The 10,355-nt window shown below is 34.1% G+C and overlaps 2 long non-coding RNA genes across 2 annotated transcripts; both read right to left on the bottom strand.

Moving 5' to 3' along the window:
- LOC110267119 lies at nt 1,746-2,252 on the bottom strand. The gene is made up of 2 exons (XR_002354458.1): nt 2,217-2,252; nt 1,746-2,121 (listed from the first exon to the last, which is right to left on the bottom strand). It is a non-coding gene; the product is annotated as an uncharacterized LOC110267119 (long non-coding RNA).
- LOC110266622 lies at nt 2,958-5,532 on the bottom strand. The gene is made up of 2 exons (XR_002354063.1): nt 5,300-5,532; nt 2,958-3,272 (listed from the first exon to the last, which is right to left on the bottom strand). It is a non-coding gene; the product is annotated as an uncharacterized LOC110266622 (long non-coding RNA).

The raw sequence follows: 10,355 nt of genomic DNA, 5'->3' as shown, positions 1-10,355 counted from the left end.
TATTCATGAAATAATAATATTAATAATAAGTATATATTTTATATTATTTTTTAATCAATAAAATAATTATCACTTATTTATATATAAAAATGATCACTACAAGAAAAACACCCATTCAGGTACACTTGAAAAGTGTAGCCAAAAGTGAAAAAAAATTATGCCTTAGGCTACGGCTACGCTTTTTGGGCTACAGCTACGCTTTTTGGGGGTGATTCCTATTCGGCCGTTGTCTATTCTCAAAGGCTACGCTTTTCAGCACCAAGGGCTACGCTTTTGGCGTTTGGGAATAGGCTACGCTTTTCAAGTGATGCTGTCCAGGACCAAAGGCTACGCTTTTCAGCTTCCAATTTTACCAGAATAGGCTACGCTTTTCAACGCTACTGCATCACTTGTAAAACGTAGCCGCATTGTATATTATAGCTACTCTATATAAGTGTAGCCCTAGGTCTTTTTTTTTTTATTTTCTGTATACCATAGCTACTCTTTATAAGTGTAGCCTTAGGTCCTTCATTATTTTTTTTTTAATTTTCTATATGTATATAATATTCTAATAACTTTTTATACAACATAATATTTAATAATATTATTACATATATAATTTTACATTTTTATTTAAATGAGTTAAATATTATAAAATAAAATTAAACACATAATTATACTAAATAATTTTTTTAAATAATAAAAATCATCCTTACACAATTCAAAGACATAATCTTAAGAAGAGATAATTTAAGTCACATGAAACTTGTATCACATATCAATTAAAATGCAAAGTTTGCACTCTATATCCGAAAAAAACTTAACAAACAAAAAATCATTAATCTTCTAATCTCGGCATAATGACTAAAAAATATTCTGAAGCACCTTCAAATTATTCTTCTCAAACACATCTTTTTCATGCTGATCTTCATCACCATCAAGAAAACTCTTGGCCTTAACAATTGTATCAGTGTTCATTCCCTTGTTCATTCCCAACAAGAACTAATTTTCAAGCAATTACTGCCCTGCTTACAGCTGCAGATTATCATAATTCAAAAAGAGAAGCATGTAAGGATTTTGCATACTGATTCACCACCATACGCAATCAATACAAGATTATGTTGAAGGAAATGACCGGGCTACTTACAAATATTCTTTTGACCATTCTCGCGACACATGAAGAAAACAAAATCATAGAACCGAATGAATTCTGAAAAGTCTGCCTGGCAAGAGCAACAAATGAAGAACAGGTTCCAATTGCAAGTATCAGATTAAAGATTAAAAATACAAGAAAACAAACTTGTTGCTTTTCTATTATTCTCATTGCAAATAAAGGAAAGTAAGCAATGGCTATGGCAAAATGCAATTGCAAATGAAGCTTGGAAGCACAAATGTCATTTATTTTAAATCGAACCTTGCTTTTCTTGGAAGCACAAAAGCCATTTAACAAATCCTGTTAGTCACATTGATCACTTCAATTTCATAATTCAACACATACAAATCAAGAATACGCACTATAACAAATAACAAGTATTGTAGTAGGAAGTAGTCAAATGCAACATATTTCAAGTCTTAATTTAGCACTAATTAAAAAGAATGCAATGTTGGATGAGAAACGAACCACGTGTCTATGTTGCTCGAACCTTTCGTGGAGGTTAGCTGCTTGAAAAAGATGAATAAGAACAAGAAAAATGGTTAAATAATTAAAGTTAGGGACCCAAAGTAAAAAGAAAATTAATCAGAAGGGTGAATGACCCGGTAATATCAATGTATATCAATTTAGCTTAGCTTGTGAAGGTGGGAAGTGTGAGAACTCATCATCAAACAGAAAATTATTGAACAAAAGGAAATGTCAAGAATAATACATAAAAGCATAATTAGTTTTCTGTTTCAAAATTCAAAACAAAACTGAATACAACGCTATAAGGGAATCACAGGTACAGGGGGAATTTTACACATGTATCAGCACACTGGATTAGTGATGGCAACATCAGGAATAGAAGCTAGCACCAGTTGGGGTTAAAGTACTGCTCCTGCTTCTCTAGCCTTTCTGCGTTTGCGCCTCATCCTGAATTACTCCCTCTTCCTTGCTCTATAGCTGTTGGGATTCTCAGGTTGCACTTCTCGTGGGTAAACACTCACCTGAAGTAGAAGAAATCATAATAATTAAGCTTCAATTTGTACTCTCTATAATTTTTCTAAGTAACATAATCATGGTGTAAAAAGCTTCACTTAACCTTTTTCCTGTCAGGCCCAAATTTTTTACAACTCCATCAATCAAGGAGAAGATGGTATAGTCTTTGCCAAGTCCTACATTCTTTCCTGCATGAAACTAAAAGTATTGTCCAAAACAAAATCAAAACTTAGAGGATCCTGTATGGTGTTTTTTTTTTCTTTTTCAAAGTGATGGGATGCTACACATTTTATATTACTCCTAAATTTCTAAATGCCAAAAACATGGTAATGGTCAAATTTTTATATATAATCAAGCTTCAAAGTTTAAGGAAGCATGATTTTGAAGTGGTAAGCAAGCTATAGTACTACCTATTCACTTTCACACAAGTTGTTGCCCTTTCAGTTTTTTTTTTTCAGATATTGGGCGCAGAAGAGGCTGAGGATGAGACCAAAAAGTAAACACTAAACCTAAGTTAAATAATATATGTATCTATACACAAATATATAGTAACTAATTTATTAACCAAAGATGAAAGTTCAGAAGAAACAGAATAAAAGGGCTATAAAAAGCTCACCTTATCCAAATTATCAATGTGCACAGAACCAGGAGAACTTGTTTGATTACTTACTTTAACTGAGATAAAAGCTGAATCTGAATTATATATCAGCAGATAAACCACAAGAGAAGGAAAGGTCAAAAAAGTCTATACTTGTTAACAAGAATTTAGAAACAAGTTAATCAGATTTATATTTTGTAACTCATAAACATAGATATATCTAACTGATTTGGATATATATGTGCATTGTGTATTGTGTATTGTGTCTCTGTCAGTGCAAATATTCCCTTTACTTAGTAGCAAAATACTAGTTAGTTTTGAACTGACATACTACAAAAACAGCAGCTATTGCATAAACTAGTGCCCCAATGAATGAGGCTGCTACCATGACCTTTAGGTCACTGGATAAGTTAGTTGCTTTTGATCTCTATTAATCTTACCAAATCCTTGATAATACTGTTTAGAATTTGATGCTTAATCTCTCCCTTTTACAAAAGAGGAACATGCAGAGACATCCTTAGATTTCGGCCCAGCATTCTGAAGTAGTAGGACACAGAGAACCTGAAACAATTCTAAATGTAAACTAATCTGATATATTTAGCAAATCAGTAGTAATACATCTAGATACCTACACACCCAATGAATACAGACACACACACACACACACACACAAAGCTACCTCCAAAATGGGAGCTGAAGCAGGATACTCGGGCAAAAGAAGCAAGATGCAAAATCAAAAAGCAAATTCAAACGAAGCAAGCAACATAAATACAAAAAATTAACTTTAACTCCTATCATGTACTATTTATACAGTAAAATAAAAATGTTTACTCAAACAGAATTCAGAGTAGATTCATAAGATAATAAGCCTGCTCATTAAATTAAATAAATAAGATACAATACCACAGTATCTATTTGATTGATCACTTACTTTTTCTCTTCTCAATTAATATACATCTGTACATACATATATTAGCCACAAGATGTTCAGTGTGCATGCATATATATCAAAAATGTAAAATTAAATAAACTTAATCTACGATAATAAGTTATTTATCGATACAGGGATTAACCTAGTAAACACAAGCCTGAGAAACTATAGCTAATGATTGACATGGTAAAAGAAAAGGACAAAGTATTGCCACAAAGGAAACAGCATCTATAGACTTAAGTTCCTATATTTTCAGTCAGGGAAGAAAGTTAGCATAAGATTGAATAAGTTAACAGCACTTGACTAGGCTCAAACTCAGATAACTATTAGTGTATTGAGATCTACTTACCTCCTATTCCTCATACAACTTCTAATTCACACTATTATCACAAGATCAGAATCAGGAAACCAAAAACCAAGAACCTTTACTGTTTCTATTACCTGGGAGAGGTACTTTTCAACTAAGGTAATTAGCCATAGTTTAAAGAAATTTAACATTCAGTATTCAGTTACAAGAAGCCTTAGACCAAGAAGCCCATGCTATGCTTTCAATTAGTGAACTGTGGAGTAACCAACATAATAATGTCTCAAACCTATCTTACAACAGTTTTGAATGGATCTTTCTTGTAATAATATTTGAAATGATTCATCTGAAATAATTAGATCTTTCTTGTAATAAAATTTTTGGTAATATACCAGAAGGGATCTCTGCTTTAACTGATATAAGACTTCATTTTTACTAAGTGTAATTGAAAGACAAAACAAATATACGCAAAATCAGGAACAAACACAATGTTCTGGTCTTCTTTTAAATCAAATTTCTATTATGATTAGAAGAAAGAGACAAAACACACATACCTGCAAGGCTGTAGCTGTCTCCAATGCAACAGTGGGTTGATTGCCTTACTTCATTTAACAAACTCTAAGACACGATCAATACTCTCTGTCAAAACCTGCGAGTAACAAAAATTCCAAAGATAAAACAATGAAAACAATAATCTTCTGCATTGGAAAGTTTGATTTCTGTTGATTTAGCGTTTCACAGTTCAAGGGTTATTTTATTTGTTAAAAATGGAAGTCCATACCCTGTCTCTTTACAAGAATTTGTTTCTTTAGAAGATTTTATGAGAATACTTGTTTCAGAATCCTTTAAAATCTTTTTGTTTTTTATATAAAAAGAGTAATCATCTCAAACAATCTTCCTACTTGGTTTTCATAATTTACTAGTAGGCAAGACAATTTTAACAGAAGAATGGTTTGTGCATAAAAGCAAAAAATATAATAACACAGCTTCTGCTATGGACACTCTGCACATCCAGTTCAATCTTTGTTTTAGCAACTTCAATTTAGACAATAAATGTTAACAGCTCTAATTATTTTGCGTGCACCAAAAATCATACAGAAGCAAACCTTCGTAAGTGGACCTTCAGGAGCAGACAAACCATAAAATTTTAGCAACAAGTCACAGTAAACCCTGCAGTGCAACACTAACAGAATGAAACCCCCAAATTCACTAGTTCTACTGCACCGCAACATTAGCATGCATGTTCATCAATTCACGAGTTCACAGGATTTTGTACCAAACCCCAAATTGTAACCCTAAAATCGGAATCCTACCCTCTCAGATTTTAGAAATCAAATGAAGGTGAATACGTACCTTCTTGACGATGGTGAGCGACTGATGAGAGGCTTTCAGTTGAGGTAGAGTCTTCCTAATGTGAGCGCGCAGCAAAGAGAAGCAACAATGAAGATGACTGACGGTGTGGTGAGTCGTGAGTGATGAAGATGAGTGAGTGGTGGCGACGGTGAGGGTTGTGCGCGACAGGGTTGGCGAAGGTGAGAAGCGCAGAGATGACGATGGTGAGGGTGAACAGGAGTGACTTTCTTGTAGTGAGTGGTGATGAGTACGGGTTTCTTCACGATGCTGCAGTGAGAGGGTTTCTTCGCAATGGTGCAGTGAGAGGGTGGTCAGTGGCGATGGTGGTGGTCAGTGGCGATGATGAGTGTGGTGGGAGGGTTTCTTCACGGGTCAGTGCAAGGATGAAGGGGCTTTGGAGGGGAGTGATGACCTAGGAGGGAATTGAAGAAATTTTCGCTAAGTGTAGGTTTCCTTTCGCGTAAAAGAGGAAAAAAAGTTACCAAGTGGTAAGTATTTTGCTCTGGATACATTAGGCATCACTTTTTAAGTGCACCCAAAATTTAAAAAATAGGCTACCCTTTAAAAGCGTCTCTTTTGATATGAAAAGTGAACCTATAGATATTAACCTACGGCTACGCTTTATAAGTGATTTCTATAATACCTAAGGCTACACTTTTTAAATGATGCCGCATTTGTGTATCCTTTTCTCTTATAAAAAGGCAACACGGAGAAAAGCGTAGCCTATTCTATGAATAGACTACGCTTTTCAAATGTAGCTTAAAAAAGTGTGGCTGAATGGGTATTTTTCTTGTAGTGGATTATTAAAAAATATTTTAATCAAATGAATAAAAGTGTATGTTATTTAATTCTTACAAAAAGAATATATATTTTAAAAATAGAATATAAGAGAATTTTATTTAAATATCTCGCAGAAAATAAGTATCATTTTCTCTTAATTATTTTCATAATCAACTAATATGGTTTAATTTTATAGTATCCTACCTGATAGGAGTATTGAATTACTGCTGAGTCAGCTAGAATAAGTTAGTTTTGTGCTTTCAGCTTTAGCCTTTCGGTTGAAGAGGTCAGTTAGAAATTAGTTAGGGATCAACTTCTAAAAACTAGTAGAATTAGTTGTATGTTGAGCTTTCATAGACTTCTAGAACTCATTTTGTCATGACAACTATAAAAAGGGATCAAACCTTTACTGAACAATTGAATAAACACAGTATACAGATTCAAATTCAGATTGCAAATCTAACTTTTCCTAACCACTATTTTCTCCTTCTTTCTTTCATCTTCTTCTAAGCTTTCTATTCAAGTTCTGATACCTTTCATGGTATCAAATCTTAGGTACCATAACTTTCACAAACAGCAGAGCAGATCTCAAGAACGATGCTGCATAAATTTGTTGCAACTCCAATATCCATGAAATTAGATGAAAATAATTATCTACAATGAAAAGATCAGACAAAATCAATAGTTGAAGGAAATGACATGTTGAATCACTTTACTAGAGATGATATTCCTCAAGTTTTTTTTTTCTGACGGCACAATGAATCCATAGTTTTAGAAATGGAAGTGGCAAGATGCTCTTCTGAAATATTGAATGCTAGCTTCTATGTCAAATCTTTTCACTACAGGAATGGTTGGTTGTACACTTACGCATCAGATGTGGAGAAGGTTAGATGATCATTTTTTTTAAAGAGTCATCATAACTCCTCATGTTATTTTCTTTGAATATAGCTTCCCTTTTCAAGAAGCAGAAAAGGAAGTCAATAATGTACATGGATCAGAAGCCTCAAGTCCAACAATTTCAGCCATTCCAACAATTCCAAGAGTTACTGAAGTCACACAGCAACTTCAAGAGCCTCTAATACCAATTCATGCAAAAAACAACAGTCAACCTGAACCCCAATCATCAAGTGTCTCTCCAAATAGCAACCTTAGAGTTGAAGAAACAAATAGAACAATACCATCTGACCAGCAAAGATCCATAGCAATAGTCCTAAACTATTTCAGAATTGGAGATTTAATGCAGCAAAAAATAGCAGTAGTGACAAATTCAATCAGGACAGAATCAGCTCAACAAAGACCAGTAGCAGTGTCAACAACTTCGATTCCAGTGCCAATCAATGATATAGAAATTATACTGCCACTCACTGAATCAGAAGCTCCTATGCAACAAGTAACTCAAACAACTCACATGCAATGATCACTAGAAGCAAAACTGGTGTGTTCAAGCCAAGAGCTTTTCAAGCAAGTATAGAACCAAGGAATGTGCAGCAAACCCTCAACTCACCACAGTGGAAGGAAGCAATGGACCTAGTATGTAGCATTGATGAAAAACAAAACTTGGGAGCTGGTCACTCTCCCTCAAAACATAGAAGCAATAGGGAGCATATGGATTTTTAGAATCGAATATAACTCAGATGGGTTCCTACAAAAATACAAAGCAAGGCTTATAGCATAAGGTTATGCATAGAGGTCTGGCTTTGACTTTACTGAGATATATAGTCTAGTGGTAAAGCCTACCTCAATCAGGTTACTCCTATCAATTGCCCTCGCTAGGTCTTGGCCTCTTGGGTAATCAAACAACTAGATGTTAATAATGCGTTCCTACATGGGGATTTGATGGAAGAGGTATACATGAAACAACCTAAAGGGTATGAAATTGGTAATTTTTCAATCGTGTGCAAATTAACAAAGGCCCTCTATGGTTTGAAACAAGCCCCAAGAGTATGGTAACACAAGTTGGCAAATGGGTTGGCTGAAATTGGTTTCCAAGCAACAAAGTCGGATGTTTCAGTATTTTTGCAAAATGTAAGAGGGATAAAGACCTTTGTACTGGTATATGTAGATGATATTATCATCACTGGTGAGTCTGAACAACATGTAAAAGAGGTAATCGAGAAGCTGAATGCAAAGTTTTCACTCAAAGACATGGGTGATCTCCACTACTTTTTGGGAGTTCAAGTGGCAAAAACAAGAACTGGATGTTTGATCCTGTCACAACAGAAGTACATTGGGGAAGTATTAAAGAAAGCTAATATGGATGAGTGCACAAGTTACCACACACCTCTTCCATCTACTGTGACGCTCTCAGCTTTTGGGGGTTTAAGCTTTGGTGATCCTCAACTCTACATATCTGTAATTGGGAGTCTATAATACCTGACAGTAACCAGACCAGAAATCTCCTACAGTGTCAATAAAATGTCATAATTTGTTCAAGCTGCCTTAGACACTCATTGGAGGATGATGAAAAGGATACTTCGGCACCTCAGTGAGACAAGAAATTATGGCTTGCAATTGAACAAAGACAGCTCGATGCAAGTAACTGCTTATTGTGATTCAGATTGGGTTGGAGGCCCTGATGATTGAAAATCCACAAGCAGATACTGTGTGTTCTTTGGTTCTAATTGATCTCTTGGGCTTCGAAGAAGCAAATAGCAGTGGCAAGGTCCAATACAGAAGCAGAATATAGGAGAATGGCCGATTTGGTGGCAGAACTACTCTGGATAAAGAACTTAATGGTTGAATTACAATTTGCACAAAAAAAAGCACCACTGATGTATTATGACAACTTGAATGCAATGTTGTTAGCTGCCAATCCAATTCTTCACTCCAAGTTAAAATATTTTGAGATAGATTTACACTTTGTGGAGATCATGTAAATAGCAAAACTGTCAGGATAAGTCACATTCTAGGGGTAGACATTCTAACAAAGGCTATACCTTTAGAGAGTTTTCTCTACTTTAGAACCAAGCTAGGCATTGCTGAGTTAGAGTATGGAAAAGAGACAGAACAGTTAAGAAGATAGAGCAGTGACAGTAGTAGATGTAAAGTGGTGAGTAAAACTTAGGATGGTGGAGACCAAACCCTTACAGTAATAGAAGACTATACATGTGATGAGTAAAGCTAGTTGATTTGAAATTTAAGAACAGTCCTCTCAAAACAAATTGATTTTTTTAAGCAGAAAAGAGCAAAAAAGAAAGTAGAGATAATAATAGGAGTGTTGAATTACTACTGAGTCAGCTAGAGAAAGTTAGTTTTGTACTTTTAACTTTAGTCTTTTGGTTGAAGAAGTTAGTTAAGAATCAGTTAGAGATCAGCTTTTAAAAACTAGTAGAATTAATTGTTTGTTAAATTTTCATAGGCTTTTAGAACTCACTCTCTCATGATAACTTTAAAAAGGGATCAAACCTTTAATACACAATTGGATCGATTGAACACAGTATGCAATTTTAGATTGCAGATCTAACCTTTCCTAATCACTCTTCTCTCCTTTCTTTCATCTTCTAAGCTTTCTATTCAAATTTTAATGAGCAATGCTAGGGAGCCAGCAACTTTTGTGATTGGTAGATATCAAATAGCCATCAATAATGATTTAATGGTGTGAGATTGGTGTGAGGTTTCATCCAATGACTTACCTTTCTCTGCTGGTTACATGCTGGTCAAAATTCAATAAAATTGCTGGCCCTAGATTTTTTCAATTCTAATACCTTTCACTACCAAACATAAAAAAAAATAATAAAAAATAAAACTTAAAAATAACGGTTTCAGTATCTTTCCACACAAACAGAAGCCATATATATGAAGTCAGAAAACTTGACATTGATGAAATCCACATTTAACGAAAAGGACATGCATGTAATTTTCAAATCAAAGCAAATAAGATTATCAATTTCGATGGATGTATAGTTGAATTTCCAGCATTAGAAATATGACTTTAACCAGCTCAAATGTCAAAGATATTTTTTTGAATTTGTCCCCAAATAATGAAACCTTTCCAAACGATCATGGTTTTGAAAAACCATCCCAAAAAGGCCAAAGTGAAGAGAAGAGCAGTTTTCTACCAAAGAGCACAAGGCAGAAAAGTTAACTCAAGAAAGGAAAGGAAAGGGCACATAGTTTTAATTTAAATACTTTTATTTTAAGATTGTACTAGTAACACATTGGTTAAAAAGATGAGAGTGGAAAATTCTGATTTTCAATGATATATAATAGAAAAATTAAAAATATTTACATTGATTTATATTTTGTATTTAAAAATTTTAATTATAGTATCATTAGA

This window comes from Arachis ipaensis, chromosome B09 (genome assembly GCF_000816755.2).
Source record: "Arachis ipaensis cultivar K30076 chromosome B09, Araip1.1, whole genome shotgun sequence".
NCBI lineage: Eukaryota > Viridiplantae > Streptophyta > Magnoliopsida > Fabales > Fabaceae > Arachis > Arachis ipaensis.
The sequence above is the reverse complement of the archived record's forward strand: the minus strand, read 5'-3'. Positions and strand labels throughout refer to the sequence as shown.